This window comes from Microtus ochrogaster, unplaced genomic scaffold (genome assembly GCF_000317375.1).
Source record: "Microtus ochrogaster isolate Prairie Vole_2 unplaced genomic scaffold, MicOch1.0 UNK7, whole genome shotgun sequence".
Classification (NCBI taxonomy): domain Eukaryota; kingdom Metazoa; phylum Chordata; class Mammalia; order Rodentia; family Cricetidae; genus Microtus; species Microtus ochrogaster.
In genome coordinates, this window is record NW_004949105.1 from 9206628 (window position 1) to 9223702 (window position 17075).

Here is a 17075-nt window from a genome sequence, read left to right on the forward strand (position 1 = left end):
CTCTCTCTCTCTCTCTCTCTCTCTCTCTCTCTCTCTCTTTCTTTTTTTATGAAGCTATAAAGTTTTCAGAAGCACTTTGTCAATATTTAGTAAAACTAAACACAAGTCCCTTAATGGCCTTCTTCCTGGAAATTCAACTGGCCTGTTTTGAGACAGACTAGCAGAAGAACCTGCAAAGGGGCGAGAGAAGACGTTCTCAGATACTGTGACTGACACAGGAAAAATAGATCTAAGTAGCATTGTGCAGCAACTTGCAAGAGAAGCAAGGTGGATTGCCTCCAGATGTTAGCATTTATCCCGCCCTGCACATATCCCGGCATAGTAGTTAGTATTCCTTAAAAGATTCTAAGCGCTGTGAGTGTACGTGTTCATATGTTTGCTTGTTGTATGTATGCGTGCATATGTACATACATGAGGTCATACATATGAAGGTCAGACAGCTTGCTGGAGTTGATTCTCCTCTTCCATCATGTTGATACTGGGGATCAAACTCAGGTCAGTGGGCTTAGCTGCAGGCATCTTTTACCCATTGAGTCGTACCGGCCTCCTGGCTCCTCTTTAAAGAGATATTCTGATAAACACTCCTATCTTTAAGTCTGTTCAAAATGCAAGCACAGAGGACACCAACGTTTTAGCCAGTTATTGGAGTATTTTTCCAGGTAAGGAGCTGGTTAACCAGACTGCGTAGCAGATAAACGTGTTGGTGTGAGGGTTCTTATTGGGGTGGGAACCCTGGGTCTGCACATTTGATGTCATCCTGTGGTGCTGAATTGATTTATTACCTAGTGGAAATATCTCTTTATACCTCAGGACAGGCTTGGTATCAGGAAGGACGAGCAAAACAAGATAGGATAGAGCCCAGAGCTCTAGGAGTGTTTGGGACAATGAGGATGGTTGAGGTGGCTCTTGGGGGTCTGTTCACCCCATGGATACAGGGAGTAGGGAAGCAGCGGCCTCCGAGGTCTTAGCTTCAGGTGGGCCCATGAAGCTAAGTATTAGAGCAGGTTTTCTGAATGGCCATGGGTGCTGTGTGTGTCATCGTGTCATCATCCGGGACAATGTCAGGTCCAGTTGGTTCCTCTATGTTTCTGGGCTCAGAATAGGAAACATGCTAGTGTCGGGTCTTCTGTGGTGGTGGGGACCCCTGAATTAAGTCACTGTACTAATTTCCTTAGGCTGTTGTAATAGGATATTCCCAAATGGGTCACTTAACACAATCTACTCTGTCTCATGATACCTCTGGAGTTTGGAAATTTGAATTTGAGCAGGGCAGTGTTCTCTTCTAGCTTCTGACAGAGGCTGGGCTCTAATGTCATGACTATCCCTCATCCCTCAACCCTCACATCCATGTCTGTGTTTACATGTGTTTTCCCTGTGATGCAACTTTTTACAAGGGCCCTGGTGATGGGGTCAGGATACACCCCACTCTGGTATGATTTCGTCTTACCCCATACCCCAATTACATGTATAAAATTATTGTTTCCAGGTAACGCTGCAGGTATCAGAGGACAGGACTCCCAAAGGGTAGCTCAACCCATTCCATGCTACTGGACAGGACTCCCAAAGGGTAGCTCAACCCATTCCATGCCACTGGACAGGACTCCCAAAGGGTAGCTCAACCCATTCCATGCCACTGGAAGCCTCTTATGTGGCCTGCTTGGGGGTGCTAGGAGGAGTTGAGAAATGTTCCAGAACACCACATTTCTCCAGATGTAAGGTCAGAGGGGAGAGTATTGATCACTCAGCACAATGCAGAGCTCTGCGTGGACAAGCAAAGGGCATTGCCGAGCCACAGCCAGCAGCTTGCTTGCACTCTATATTTAAAAGGAACGACATCTTCTATAGAAACGGACCAATAAAAACTCAGTTTGTACAGACAGTACTTTTAGAGACTATAACAGCAATGACTAAGGACAAAGCCCCAAAATACAAGATTGATCTCACAGTGGAAGAGACTCAAGGTGCTTGGTAATAAAGCCACAAGGGCACTCTGTTCTTCCCACACGGTTCAGGTTCCTCTCCAGGTCCTCAGGGAAGAGACGCTCTATCCTAAGGGGGAGAGGCCAGAGTGCCTTTTAAGTATAATTATCGAAAGAATTTATCTGAAGGATGTGGTGGCACACACTTTTAATTCCAGCACTCAGGAGGCAGAGGTAGGTGGATCTCTGGGAGTTGAGGTCAGACAGGGCTACAGCGATAGGCTATACAACCTATCTCAAACAACAAACAGAAAGGCAAAAAGTATATGAGAATGCTTCATGTCAATGCATGAATTTGTATCTTAACCTGCACCAAATCTGTATCTGCATGCTTATCCAGAACTGTATGTATGTATGTATATATGCATGTATATATGTATACACACATATATCCATCATTGTGTGTGTGTGTGTGTGCATATGTGTACTTGTGTATGTGGAAGCCAGAAGTCAACGCTGGGTGTCATCCTCAATGGTTCGGTTTCTTTTGAGCAGGGTGTCTCTCTGACCCTATAGCTCACTGATTGGTCTGGACTGGCTGGCCAGTGAGCTCCAGGGATCTCATGCTTTTAACCTCCCCAGTGCTGGTATTACAGACATGTACTGTGTTTTAGGCTCGTATGTGGGTGTTGAGATTGCCCCAGGTCTTCACGCTTGTGTAGAAAAGCACTTTACCAAGTGAGCTGTGCCTCCAGTCCTTCCTGCCCTCACCTTATCTATGCATCTGTGTTTACCCGACTGTCTCTGCGTCTGCCCTATATCTTCATCTCTGTCTCTTTGAGTTGCAGTTTGAGGTATCATTAACCAAAACGTCTTTATCTTTTCAAACTCTTCTGTGGCATTTTTTATCAGCTGCTATATTTGGTTTGTGGCCCAGAACTGGTACCTTTCCGAACTTTTAAGTCTACTTCTATAATCCCAGATATAAAGTGTGTAATCCAATCCCTGCCCCAACTCCTTCATTGTCAATGCTTTTGCAAACTGCTTCTTTCTGAAAACACGACATAGCTTACAAAATTAATGCCATTATTCTTGAAGAAACAGAAGGAGAGGCAGAAAGTACTCATAGAAGCATACACACACACACACACACACACACACACACACACACACACACACACACACACACACACACTTCAATTTCTTGAATATGGATCCAAGATCAGGGCAATCCTAGCAGAAGAGTACTGAGGCATGGTAGTTATACTAAGAACAAAAATGCCTTTAATGATGATGGCTTTTGCTGCCTCACTGGGAACACTTGTATATTATTTACTGTACTTGAAACATCACCACTGTGATGATGGTCTCAGGTCCCACTTGATGGGATGTGGAGACTTTGTATCACATTCACGTTAGCATGGCCCATCCAAACAGAACCTACAAATGTAACTGAGACTGTATAACTCCAGAAACAAGGAGTAGGATTTGGACAAAGTATTGTGGGAAAGACTTTGGGGTAAGGGAGTAAAATTAGGGTGTCAGGGAAGCTCACTGAGTACAGAGCACAGAACTGCTAGTTATAATGGTAAGTACGGAGGATGTGTCCATAGCTGGTCATTACACATGTGTACGTCCAACTGGGCATCTGAAAGTGAGCACAGAGTTCACAGATCTAGAAGGGAGAATTGCTCACCAGAGTACTGCAGGGGTTCATGCGTTAGGAAGCAGCCCCTGTATGCTCTGTAGATATACGCAAGGACAGTGCAAACTGAACCTGAGTTTTCAGTGCCAGGGTCTCATTGTTGAGGCTCAATCACAGTATGGTAGGTACTCTTGGAACCTGTGCTATCGTTCCCAGCCTGGGTTTCCACTCACCTCCTTTGCACATGCTTACTCTGTTCTCAGGGTTTTACAGGACGGCAGACGGGCTGACTAGTCATGTACCCTCTGCGACAGACTTATCTGTTCCTTTACATACCTGTTTCATAGGGTGTGTTCACAATCTGCTTTAGCTCCATCAAGCCTCGTGCTTGTTGGATGCTTGGAAGAATTCTCTCTACTTTGGAATGATAATCGCTCTTCTGCTTTGGACTTTGTGAGTCTCACATCAATGAAGAAACAAAAGGAGTTAGGGACTGCCACGCCTATTAAACATGGGACAGGAGTGGTGTCTTCTGGGTCTCGGTGGTACTCGCTCATCATGCTGACTCTTACATTCCATTTTGCTTCCCGCGACCCTCTCTGAGGCCTCCTGCATTTCTGTTGCTTTGGCTTTCATTCATATTTCTGAATAAGGCAGTCTGAGGGTTGCCACACACGCTTACTTTGTTGGTAACAACCTAAGAAGAGGTGTGTTTAGAATACCCAAGAGTCTTTGCTGAACTCACGAGAAGTCTCTGCAGTCTAGCAGTGGGAAGCGTGTTTGATTTTCCTGGAAAGCGAGTAAGGACTGTGGTTTCCTTTGTAGATAAACTCATATACTCCAGCTCTGTCCAGCTTACTGCCCCATAGGATGCCTGGATGAATACTCTTTATTTTGTAATGATAATTGCTCTTCTGTTTGTATTTTTCTCCAGTTCTAGGCCAGCAGATCCCATATGATGGAAAGTTAGACAAGGAAGGAAAACATTTCTAAGATTGAAATTTTACTACCAAAAGTAAAGTAAGATCCTTATTTACAATCCAAAAATATTTTCTTCAACTTCAATGTCACTTTGGGTCATGGGGTCCTTCAGATCACCAATGCCATCCACGGGAGGGGAATAGCATGAGGCAGGAGGGTGGGAGGTTATCTAGGTGTTTGCTCCTCGAGAAGCTTGAGTGGGGTGGGCCACTGTCACAGACGCTGAACATTCTCCTGCCCTGAAACATTCAGGGGTAAAAGCCTAAAAGCTGCCAAAGCCACAGAGATTTCTGTAGCAAGAGTAAGAGGTGTTTGGAGTAGATTTAATGTCAGCAATAACACAAATCTCTCCCACAGCACCAGTGAGGAGAGCTAGCTGATGATATAGAGAATTTATGACCTGGGGGACCATTTATGTCAAATAAAATTAGAAAATGCAGGCGCTACTTTGGGATTTTGGAAAACTTTAGTGTTCAATTCCCAATGTCAAACTCTTGAAATAAAGAAAGTGTCATTCCACAAAGAAACAATGGATGAATGTGTGCCCATGAAATAGAGCCAGGAGAGAGAATATTGAAAACAGAAAAGTCACCCTTTGGGACTATGAAAATTCAGTTTCTTCTGGAATAGTCACACGCCCACCTGGATGTATAAGGCTCCTTAGTCATCTTGGTCAACTTTTCTTCCAGCCTGTGATGGTGATATATAATGCTAGATATTATTAATTGAGCTTTTTCCACTCTGCTGAGGGTGATGCTTTCCACACCATGTTACTTTTGTCTTATCTCCACCATCATTTTATCAGGTCTAGTTTCTCTTTCACAGAAGATTAAGCAGCAGATTATAGATGTACCTGGCTCAAGGTCACAGCTCATAGTTCAAAAGCTGAAATTTAGAACCAGAAGAAATAGATTCAATGCCTGGACTTTTCCTAGAATTCAATGTGATACTCCAGCAACTGTTGGGAGATAAAGACTTTTTCTAGAGGGTAGACATGGAGGAAAAAGTTTGTCAGGAGAGTGTGATAAGCAAGGGGAAGGAGGTGATGCCTATTAGGACGTGAAATGGTCTGGGAGAGGAAACTGGGTTACTCAGCTAAGTTAAGCTGGTAAAAGAGACACTGAGAAGAATACGCACTTTCCTCCTGGAACACTCGGGAAGGTGGTATGTATAAAGGTGGAGGTGCAGAGGCAGAACTGAAAGCTGAAGGAGGCTGAAGCTTTGGTCACCGTGGGGAAAGGAGTTGACAGATTTCCAATGTGGAAGAGGGAACAGCGGACAAACAGAAGGCTGGCCTGGGTGAATGACGGTCCATGATACATGTGTTAGTCTTGAGATGACAACAAATATATTTGCCAGCTCCTGTCTGGGACTGGGGAAATCTAGGTAATAGGAAAGCACTGATTCTGGAAAAGAGAATCTGTAAGACTGTTTCTATCAATGACTTCCTCGGGACCAGCCTCATCCTTATCTTTTCCATCAGGCAACCAGAGAAACCCAGGCATTGGTCTTCTCAGGTTCTGCTTCTGCATGGGCAGCGTATATATCAGCTTTTAATCACTCTATTATTTTTCATGGGTTTGAGAATTCTGACAAGATGTTCAATATAGAATAGTTGTGACGAGTTATCAGGAAGGAATAAAATATGGTTGATTCATTACAAGAAGGGCAATTTTCCTCATATACTCTTGAGTGTCATAGGAGCCAAGTATACTCATGTGCATACATTCACACATGTGTACACATATGTATACAAATATGCACATATATGTTCATATGCACGATACAATTTATGCATCTATACAAATATATACATATATACACATACATGCATATATATGTATGTATATACATGTATAGGTTATAATGCAGTGTGTTAGAAAATTATATAAGAACTTAAAATGGATGTTGCACATACATTTTTAATTCTTTGTTATTTATTTATTGATCTTATTCTTTGAGAAATTCATATATGCATTTAATGTACTTTGTCATGTCAATCCCCGACTTCACTTCCAACTCCTCCCAGAGTCTACCCACCAACACTTGTTGGTTCCCAGCTGCTCAGCCCCAAAATAACCACACAGAAACTGTATTAACTAAATCACTGCTTGCCCCAGTAGCTCTAGCTTCTTGTTGACTAACTCTTACATCTTAATTTAACCCATTTCTATTAATCTATGTTTCGCTACGTGACTGTGGCTTACCAGCTAATGTTCTGGCATCTGTCTCCAGTGGGGCTACATGGATTCTCTTCGCTCCACCTTCTTTCTCCCAGCATTCAGTTTAATTTTCCCTGCCTAGCTCTACTCTGCCCTATCAGGCCAAGCCAGTTTCTTTATTTACCAATGGCATTCACAGCATACAGAGGGAAATTTCTGCTTCAACAAGTCTTCCATGTCTCCTCAGCTGGGGTGGGACTTTGGGGGCCCCTTCACTGTGCTGAGTGAAGCAATCAAGTTATAGTAAGAGTGTTGGGGGCAGCTGTCAAAGTTTGCTCAACTCACGTTCTTGTTATTCACTCTAAGACCCCAGCCCACACAACAGTACTGCTGGCATTTGAGATGCATCTCCCCCCCTCAATAAAACCAATGCAGAAACTCCCTCATAGACAAGCCCTGATGTCATTCTAGGTCATTCTAGATCCTGCAAGTTGACAACACTGGTTAACACAGTCTCATATCTATTATCTCTTTTTTCTTGTTTGTTACCCACTATCAGGACACCACGCTATTTGACAGACTCAGAGTATTAGTGACAATACTGGTGTGCATTCCCCATAGCCGGAGAGACACTGTTTTATGGAAACTGTCTGGGGGTCCTGGTAGATTGGTATGGAACGATAGTGTTGGTGGTGGTGGTGGGTGTCCACAGAGAGAACAGCAGCAGGGCTTCTGAGTATCTCTTGTTGACTAGACTGAACTGCATAGACTTGGGGTCTCAGGACAAAGCAAAGTGCAGGTCTGCATGCCACGTGCATAAATTTTATAAATGATGAGGCAGACTGAACAACATGTTAAATAAAAGATGCCTCACCATCATTTCTTGACAAAATGATCCTTAGAATGTCACATTTAGGAAGTGTGCCCCGGGCTATGGTTTTTGTGTGATTAATGGTGACAAATATGACTGAACCTCATGATTATTGCATGTCTGAGCATCCCAGTGGCAGGCTGGTGGCACTTGACAAGTCTTATGTGCCTCTCACGTTTGCTGTGCATCGATGCGGTTCTCATGACCTAGGTTAATTAGAAATTCAGACTGTTTTTCCCCATGAAGATTTTTTTTTTTTGACAAAGCCTGTTTCTATTGAGAACAATTTTGTAAAGAGTTAAAAATTGCAACTGAATTCTGGGTTCACAGTCTGAAGATATCTTGCTTAACATGTAAATGAAAAGCATAAACTAGAAAATTGTGATTATTTAGAATTTTAAACAAGTCGTATCATAGAACAATTCAAAATTACCCACTAAATTAAATGCAAAGAATATATCACAGATGAGAAAAATTAAATAGAACAAATGCAATTATTTTAATAAAACTGAACTCAGAAAACTTAATGTTTTGATTAACTTGTACTTAATTGCTTAAAAAGTTTAGACCTATATGAAAGTCCTTGAGTGTTTTTAAAACTGTTTAAATTTTTGAGTTTAAATGGTTTAAGTAATTTAAATAATCTCTTACTGCAGGGCATTTCTTAGCTACCATGTCTAATGTATGTTGTAGGCAATGAGCAAGAACATGGTTGCCCATCTCTGTCAGAAGATTCCCCTCTGCTTTACAAGACATGATCTCATAAATGTGGCATGTAGAGGTAGCACTTCACAGTGTTACTCACCCCCTCTTCCCCATGTTTTGCTGAGTGGTTTTGCTGTTTCCCTTCTCCTTAAATCTCCAAAAATTTGTCTACCTTACAGGTGGGCAGAAACACATCCCAGAAGCCATCACGGTTTTAAAACTGATTGATACCTGTTTTAAGATCTTGGGGCTATAAACATGGAGAGGATGGAGCAGACTTGCCTGTCTGCCCATGTGTGTTATTGGCCTGTGAGGTTGTGAGATGCAGAGCCTGGGGTAGGAGGGGTAGCAGAGTATCCTGGAATTACAACAGACAAGAACAGGTGTCCAAGTTTTTCATTTGATGACTGCGTTCTTAGCAGAGCCAGGAAGACACCGCATCTCTACTGAAGAGATCAAACTTTAGAAAGACGGATGGTGACTAGGCATGAAACATTAGGGTCTTTCTTTTTTAAAAATTTTAGGATTAGGAAGTCCATGGTTTTTGTTTGTTTTTTCTTTTAACCAGTGTCCTAGACAAGGTTCTATTGCTGTGAAGAGACATAATGCCCAGAAAATTCCCATAAAAGAAAGCACTTAATTGGGGTTTGTTTACAGTTTAGAAATGTAGTCCATTGTTATCATGACAGGAAGCATGGTGGCATGCACACAAACGTGGTGCTGGAGAAAGAGCAGGCAGTAGGAAGCAAGAGAGCGACTAGGCTTGGCTTGAGTATCTGAAGCCTCAAAGTCCATCCCTGGTGACAGACTTCCTCCAAAAGTCCACATCTTCTAGTCTCCCTCAAGTAGCATCCTCCCTAATGACTAAACATTCAAATATTTCAGTTTATTGGGGGTGGAGGCTGTTCCTATTCAAACTATAAAACTAGCAAAACTGTAAAAATTGATTCTCAGTTTCTTCAGTAAGGATATAATGATGTGTTCTGTGTTATTCTGCGTGGGTATTCCCAAAAGCCCAGATTTCTGATTGTCTCATATTTAAATTTTATTTCCAGTCACTGACCCACAGCTGTTGTTCTAACGATGAAAAACAGGAGTAAATTACAAACACGGACATATTAGTGTTTAGAGAACCAGAAAGGTTTTCTTGCCAAGCTGGTTAGACATAAACAGGAGACAAAATTAAGTCCTGGATGCGTTTTTCTACACCATGGACAATGATTAATCTGGGCTGAGCAGAAGTTCCAATCTGTGCCGGTTTTATCTGTTTTTGCGCACTTTGTTACTCATCTGTGGCACGTGTACAAGAATTTCTTTCCCTTCTTGTCCGGATGAATTGTTTTATGGTAATGATTTCAGATAAAGAATTTCTTAAAGGGGTCATCTTCACTCTGTAAGATACACCGTTCAACCACTGTGCCCAGAAGCCTTCCAAACAGCGGATCACAGCAATGATTCATCAGTAGATTTTGAAAGCAACAATATGGTTTTGAAAATTTTAGAATATCATTTTATGAATTATCCACATTAAAGATCTTTTTTTTTTTTTTTTTATAAAAAAGTACCCAGTGTTCCTTTTCTGTGTGGAGAGAACTCCTCAGAGCTTTGTCAAGTGATCAATATGACTCAACTTTATTTTCTTCTTTTCTTAACCTACTTATCCAGAATCTTAGAATATGAAAGAGATCCTCGTGATTTTAATAGTGGGTGAAAAGGAGGCTTAGATAGAGATGATTATACTGATAAATATAAAACCCTTCGTTTTGAATTAAGAAAGCAAACATTATTGGGATGAAGTGTCTGGATGGTCACAGCATATTCCATAATTCATAAAATGTGCTCTGCTTTGTAGACTTGGCAGCTGAGGCGATTTTTATTGTTCTCACTTACTGTCAGGATTTAGGATTTCTAGTGTCGTGTTTTATTCTCTGTCTGAAAAGATATCAGGCAGATTTTCTTTCTTTTCCCTTTTCTTTTTCCTTCTTTCTTTTTCTTTTTGGTTGTTTTTTGGTATCACTTTCTTTTCCAAGGAGGTACTGTATAATCACCGAACTCCTCTGTAATTACATGGCGAAGACTATGTAAATACGTAATTATGTTCATGCAGATTACTTGATAATTATACTTCCAGTTACTAAGTAATGAAGTGAATAATCACCCCGCACCTTGAAGCTGGAGACGTTCGGCTCAGGCTTTGTTGTGTTAGGGAAGGAAGCTGGGTAACCGCTCCAAGGGCACATGGTACGCACATTTTCAACAGTCGTGTGTGTATGCTGCATGACATGGTTATTTTTGTCTTATAAGATGAACTGGTGCTCCCTTTTGAAGGAGCGTGTCCTCCTCCTTACAGAAAGAGCCCCATATCTCTTGGAGGAAAGGCTGAACCTGACTTTTGTGTATGCCACACAGGGATACTAGAAAGGTCTCACTCAGGATAGCCTTGCCAGGACAAAAATAACAAGAGGAAAAGGAAAACATGTATTTCAAGCTTTATCAGGGAGACATGGAACACATAATTATTAATCTCCATCTAGAAAACAGCTTCTTTAGTCCACAATGATGCTTTGCTTTCTGTTTAGTTTACCCACAGTGCTAATTAGCCAAGATGTCTTTGGTTATACATTATACTTCTTTCCGAGACTCAATTCTACCGTCAACTCTTCTTATTTCCTCTGTGGGCTTCTTCCTCAGCACAAACTCTATCGCACTGCCTATGTTTTTGCTGTAGCTGGTCTTTCCTTATGTCTTTCCCACCTGGTTCTTGTTCTGACGGTCTTCTCTTCTGTATTTACAAGGGCCATCCCAGGGCAGAGTACAAGCACTTAGCTTATCTCTGGAGAATTAAATTAATCCAAAGAGAGACATTTAATGTGTTAGTTAAATGATAGATTTATGAGTTCCAAAATGGTTGCTTTGGGTTGTTTGTTGGTCTAGTGGTGCATGGATGAATATTTGTAATGGACACTTGCAAAAATTCCATAGCACTGCACACCTGGGAAAAGAAGAAAGTGAACGAAAACCAACAATAGCCACCTTCAAGGTTTACTTTTCTGGGTGTTCGTTGCCTTTGATTTTTGGGAGTCGATAAAGTTTAGCTAAAGGAATGTGGCATTTCACCTTAGAAAGTTTATTATCAAAAAGCCAACAGGTTAGCCACCCACCCACCCAGCCAACCAAATAATGAAATGACCACCCAATCAAACAGCTAACTAATCAATCAAGCAAACACTCCCCAGACAACAGCAACAACCCCAATACTGGTGAAGATATGGAGAAAAAGGAAACTTTATACAAAGATAGCAAGAATGTGAATTAGTATAGCCACCATAAAAATCAATGTGGAGGTTCAAAATAGAGTGACCAAATGAGATCAGGGTGTGGTACCTGTGTACCCATGCTTACTGCTGGGCTAGTCACAATAACCAAGCCATGGATGTGTGTGTGTGCGTGCGTGTGTGTGTGTGTGTGTGTGTGTGTGTGTAATAGATAATTACTCATCCATGAATAGGAATGAAATATTGTCATTTGTAGAAAAATAGACAGAACTTCAGGCATTGTGTTGAGCAAAACAAGCCAAGCACAGGAACACCAGTACTACATGCATTCCCTCAAATGCAGGCGTTAAAAAAACAAAAACAAAGCAAAACAAAAAAAACCTGACCTGAGAACGGAAGAGCACTGCATTGTGAAAAGCAGTTGCCCCTTTCATTCTTTCTCTGAGCATTTCATACATGTCAAGAATGAAATATGATCATATCTTCTCCCTCACTTTCCCTCGCCAACATCCTGGGACCCTCCCAATGCATGCCCTTCTCTCGACTGTGTTTCTCCTCCTCTTCTCCCCTCTTTCTTTTACCCTTAGTTCTTATATTCTAGAGCTGGCTACTTCCAATGAGAGCTGCCTACATACACTGTGTGGAGCCTTCCAGCTGGAGCATGAGAAACCTGCTAGCGGCTCCACTTCCAAAAGAGGGTGTGTCTTCCCCCTCAGTGGCTGCCAACTGCCAGCTCCGCCTCAGTTAGAGGTGGGGTCCCACTACTATCTCCCCAACCCATTTCATCATCTCAGCCAGCTTTGTCTCACGCAGATCGTATGTAGGGACCCACAGCTGCTCTGAGTTCATGAACACAATTGCCATGTCATCACCAGAAGACAGCGTTCCAGAGAGCACGTCTCTCTGATCTCCAGCTCTTAACATTCATTCCAAATCCTCTTTCACCGTGTTCCTTGGTGGGGCACTGATAAAGAGGTCCCATTTAGGGCTGAAGATCCAAATACGTAATGGTTAATGTTCAAGTATAAAATATCTGAAAGAAAATATGCTTAAATTACTGTTAGAAAAAATGATTCCTACTAACTGAGACGGTGACAAAGTTGGGTGTTTTATAGTCTCATTGGTTTTCTCCCCTCTTACATCATTTCGTTCCTTATATGCAATTACATTATTTTTCGTATCTATAATATCTGTGCTTCAGTTTGTTAATTTTTGAAAAGACTACTTAATCTATACACACTTATTTGAAAAGATCGTCAAGATATATTGTAACTATAATAATGCCAAAATATAGACTAGTATAAGTATGTGTATATATATATATATATATATATATATATACACACACATATATACACACATTCCTTGTACTTTCAAGAATGGATGTTGACCCTTGATTCCTGCATATAGATGGCTGTGTTTGTCTAAACAGTATAACTGACCAGCATGTCTCTCAGCAGAGACACAGAGGTCAACAGGTAGGAGAAAAGTTCTGGGTTCTACGTGAAAAGTCGCTGATCTGTGAGTGACCAGCGGTGCGTGAGTCCTCACAATGGCTTTTTAAATTTGCTGTCTTTATCCTAATTGTTACTGTGATTTCCAGGAAGTGTTTGGTGGGATTAGTGACCTTCAGCATCCCCTGGTATGCTGTTGCCAGTGTGTCCTGAGGTAGAGAGCGACCCAGAGCCCCTCTGACTCAGAACCGCAGCTCATTTAGAGAGGGGGATGTAACACACAGATAGACTTGGGCACTTTTACAGATGCGATAAGCCTCTTATCTCCATTACTGGGGATGTAAGCTTCTGTCTTAGCATTAATTCTCCTGCCTGCTTCTGGGCTAAGAAGGGAATTCAGTTCTATAACAGATTCCTGACAAATCCAGGTTATAAAATGCAATGACAAGATCTTCATCCCTGTAATCCACGTGTGAGAACTATGAAGTGGTCAGCGAAGATGGTCTTTCCTGCTGAGCGTGCCAGCCGTGGCCCTTACCTGTGACTGTCCCTGCTGTTCCAGATGGCTGGAGTCTCCTTAGGGGAAGCAAGTTGCTTTCAATCAAACTCTAAGATAAAAATAGTGTTCTTGTCCTTGGCCAAATTCTCTGGTGCTTCTTCAGAACCAGGACACAGTACTGGCACAGCCCTTCAGTAGTTAGGGGGAAATGTCAAAATGTGGAACTCGGTCTATGTTTCTGCCCTTGATTGACCAGCCATTGTGTGTAGACTCACTTAAGAACTGTAGGGCACTTGCCTTCACTTTCCTTTCTATCAGTTGACCCTATGTTTTGTCTTCTTTTCTAAGCACTAGACAGGTTTTGCCCATGACAATTTTGGTTATTGTGCAGATGGGGTCTTCAAATGCTGGAGGAGGGAAAGAAGTTCCATTCTTCCCAGAGCTAAAGATGAAAGGCCTGAGAATGCCCATGGCATGATTTGAATATACAGTCACAGTGCTCACTGCCAAGTCCAGTGGCAGCTTGTCCTTTGCTCACTCAAATGCCTTGAGGAAATGCCTCGTGCGGCAACTCTCTATGAGTGATGCATGAAGTTTCGCAATGTCCTGCAGACCCTTGGGAAAGGGGGGGGGGATCTCCTAGGAAAATGACTCCATTAATTTGAATCAGGGATTTATTATGGGCCCAGAGAACTAGAAAATCCCCAGAAACATTAACAGAATGAGCCACATGTGAGAGACTTTTTAGGGGGAAAGGATCCCTGGTTTTAAACAGATAGTTGTTCTACAAAGGCTGAAAGCATTCTGCAATAACGTTCTGCCTCATGTTTTATTTCTGATTAACTAAAATAATAGACATCAGAATGCTTGGACAAGATCCTGGATATGTATACATTATTAGTACTTAGGTATAAATAGCTATGTGTTTATATATGTGCTTGCATGTATGCATGCATGTGTATGTGCACATGTGTGCCTGTATGTGCATGTTTGCATGTGTGTTGGGGGATTACTGGCATAAGAACATCACTTTATTTTTGCACAAGATATGACTGTACACACTGAGTGCCATTAACTTGTTGTAGGATTCCCCTCTCTATGCTGTGAATATCTTTTATTACCATTGGTTAATAAAGAAGCTGCCTTGGCCGATGGCGGGGCAGAATAGAACTAGGTGAGAAAACTAAACTGAATGCTGGGAGAATGAAGGCAGAGTCAGGCAGATGCCATGTAGCTGCTGAAGGAGAAAGATGTCAGAACCTTACCAGTAGGCCACAGACTTGTGGTGATACACAGGTGAATAGAAATGGGTTAATTTAATATGTAAGAGCTAGTTAGGAATATGCCTGAACCATTGGCTAAGCAGTGTTGTAATTAATATAGTTTCTCTGTGATTATTTGGGTCTGGGCAGCTGGGAAGCTAAAAGAAGTCTCTGTTTACATTAACTCTTCTACTGTATTTAATGCTATTAGTTTACTGATTACCTCTGATGGAGATTAGACAAGAAAGATCTGTGGTTGAATATAAATCATGTGTTTGAATATAAAACACGACTGCTCATCATTAGACATGTAATTTATGACAGTCATTTCTATTTGTTTTTTATATTGTAATATTTTTTTTATTTAGAAATTTGTATTATCCCTTTCTTAAAACAATGAAAATCCCATTTCCCTGTACACCAGTTAGTTGACTGGCATACTAGTTAACATCAACTAACTAGCATACAGATAAATGGGATGAGCAAGCTTTTGGTGGCACACAGTGACTTTACACTTAATGACTTCAGTGTTAGCTGAACCTCAAAGCTGCATCAGTCAGGGCAGCCCAGGTTGCCATAGTGACAAATTGCTCTGATACCCAATCCTGAAGCATGAGTGGTTGGTTTCCCTTTTCCTCCACACTAGAGTGAGAACATGGTGTCAGCATTGACCCTTGTTCTGAGTCACTTCTAGATATGCATGCTGCTGGTACAAGCTCCATCATCTGGGAGACTATCTGTCACAGGGACACCAACCATGACTGTTGAAGGGGAACCAACACATGGCACTGCATGCCCTGTATTCAACTGCATCATGGTGCCTTCTCTCAGTTGATGTTGTAGATCTGTAAAGAGGTCACTGTCTGTGGGGAAGAAAGACAGTATGAATGGTGTGGGAGAATGGTCTGTATTCTGTCAATTATGTTTTAAATAAACGCTGATTGGCCAGGCAGGAAGTATAGGCAGGACAACCAGACAGGAAATAGAGGTGGGTCAAGGAGAACAGGAGAATTCTGGGAAGAGGATGCAGTCCTTGCCCAGTCACAAAAGAAGCAAGATGTGACTGCCTTGCTGAAAAAGGTACTGAGCCATGTGGCTAACATAGACAAGAATAATGGGCTAATATATGTTACAAGAGTTAGTAAGAAGCCTGAGCTAATGGGCCAATCAGTTTATAGTTAATGTACACCTCTGTGTGATTTCTTTGGGACTTAACGATTGTGGGAACCCGGCAGGTCAGAAAACTCAGTCAACACATGCACATCTAGAGAGTGGAGCTGGGATGTGCAATGATTGCAGAGGACTGCCTTTGTGCATTTTGGAAGTGGGATCGCTATGGATGAGAGAATTTAAGTAACTGGGTTATCCTAGCTTCATCTTGTTGCTATGACAGAACACGATGATTGTGCTTGCTGGTTGAGTCATTCAGGAAGAGGGATTTTCAATTGAGAAAACGTCCCCATCAGATTGATCTATGGTTCATTTTCTTGAATAACTATTGATGTGGGATGGCCTGGCTTTACTCTGGGCAGTGCCCCTCTTGGACTGGATGCTCTGGATGCCATCAGAAGCAGCCGAGAAGGCCATGAAGGACAAACCAATCAGCCTCTGTATTCATCCCTGCCTCCCGGTTTCTGCTCTGACTACCCTGAATGGTGGATTATAAGTTACACATTGAAGTAAACCTTTTCCTTTTCAAGTTGCTTGTGGCCCTAATGTTTTATCACAGCCCTAGAAACCCTAACGAATGATCATATGTAACTTCATGGAGGAATGGTTTTAACGTATGGTCACAGTCCATCATTGAAAGACACCAGGAGCAGAGCGAAAGGAAGAACGGAAAGGCAAACCCATGGAGCAGGGTTGCTGGCTGCCTTGCTCTCAAGCCTATGTTTAGGTGGCTTTCTACTACATCCTTGGACCACCTGCCCAGAAAACACAATTGGCCCCACCCTCTTACGTCAGTTCACAGCCTACCTCAAGACAGTTGCCAACAGACATGCCCTTAGGCCGATCTGATCTGTGCAGCTCTTAATTGAGACTTCCTTCTTGGAAGACTCTAGGCTGCGGTTAACTGACAGTTAAAGGTGACAAGGGCAAAGTGTATAAGGTCATTTTGAAAAGAGATACTTCTCTAATATTAGTAGTTGTTGGAACATGTGAAAATATCACCAGACTCCACGCTGATCTCCTGACCCTGAGATAGTTAAGAGGCTGGTAAGCTGTTCAGACTTTGCATGGAGCATGCTTTGAGATTTCCCTACTCCGTTTGAATGGGTAGGAGCATGCTTTGAGATTTCCC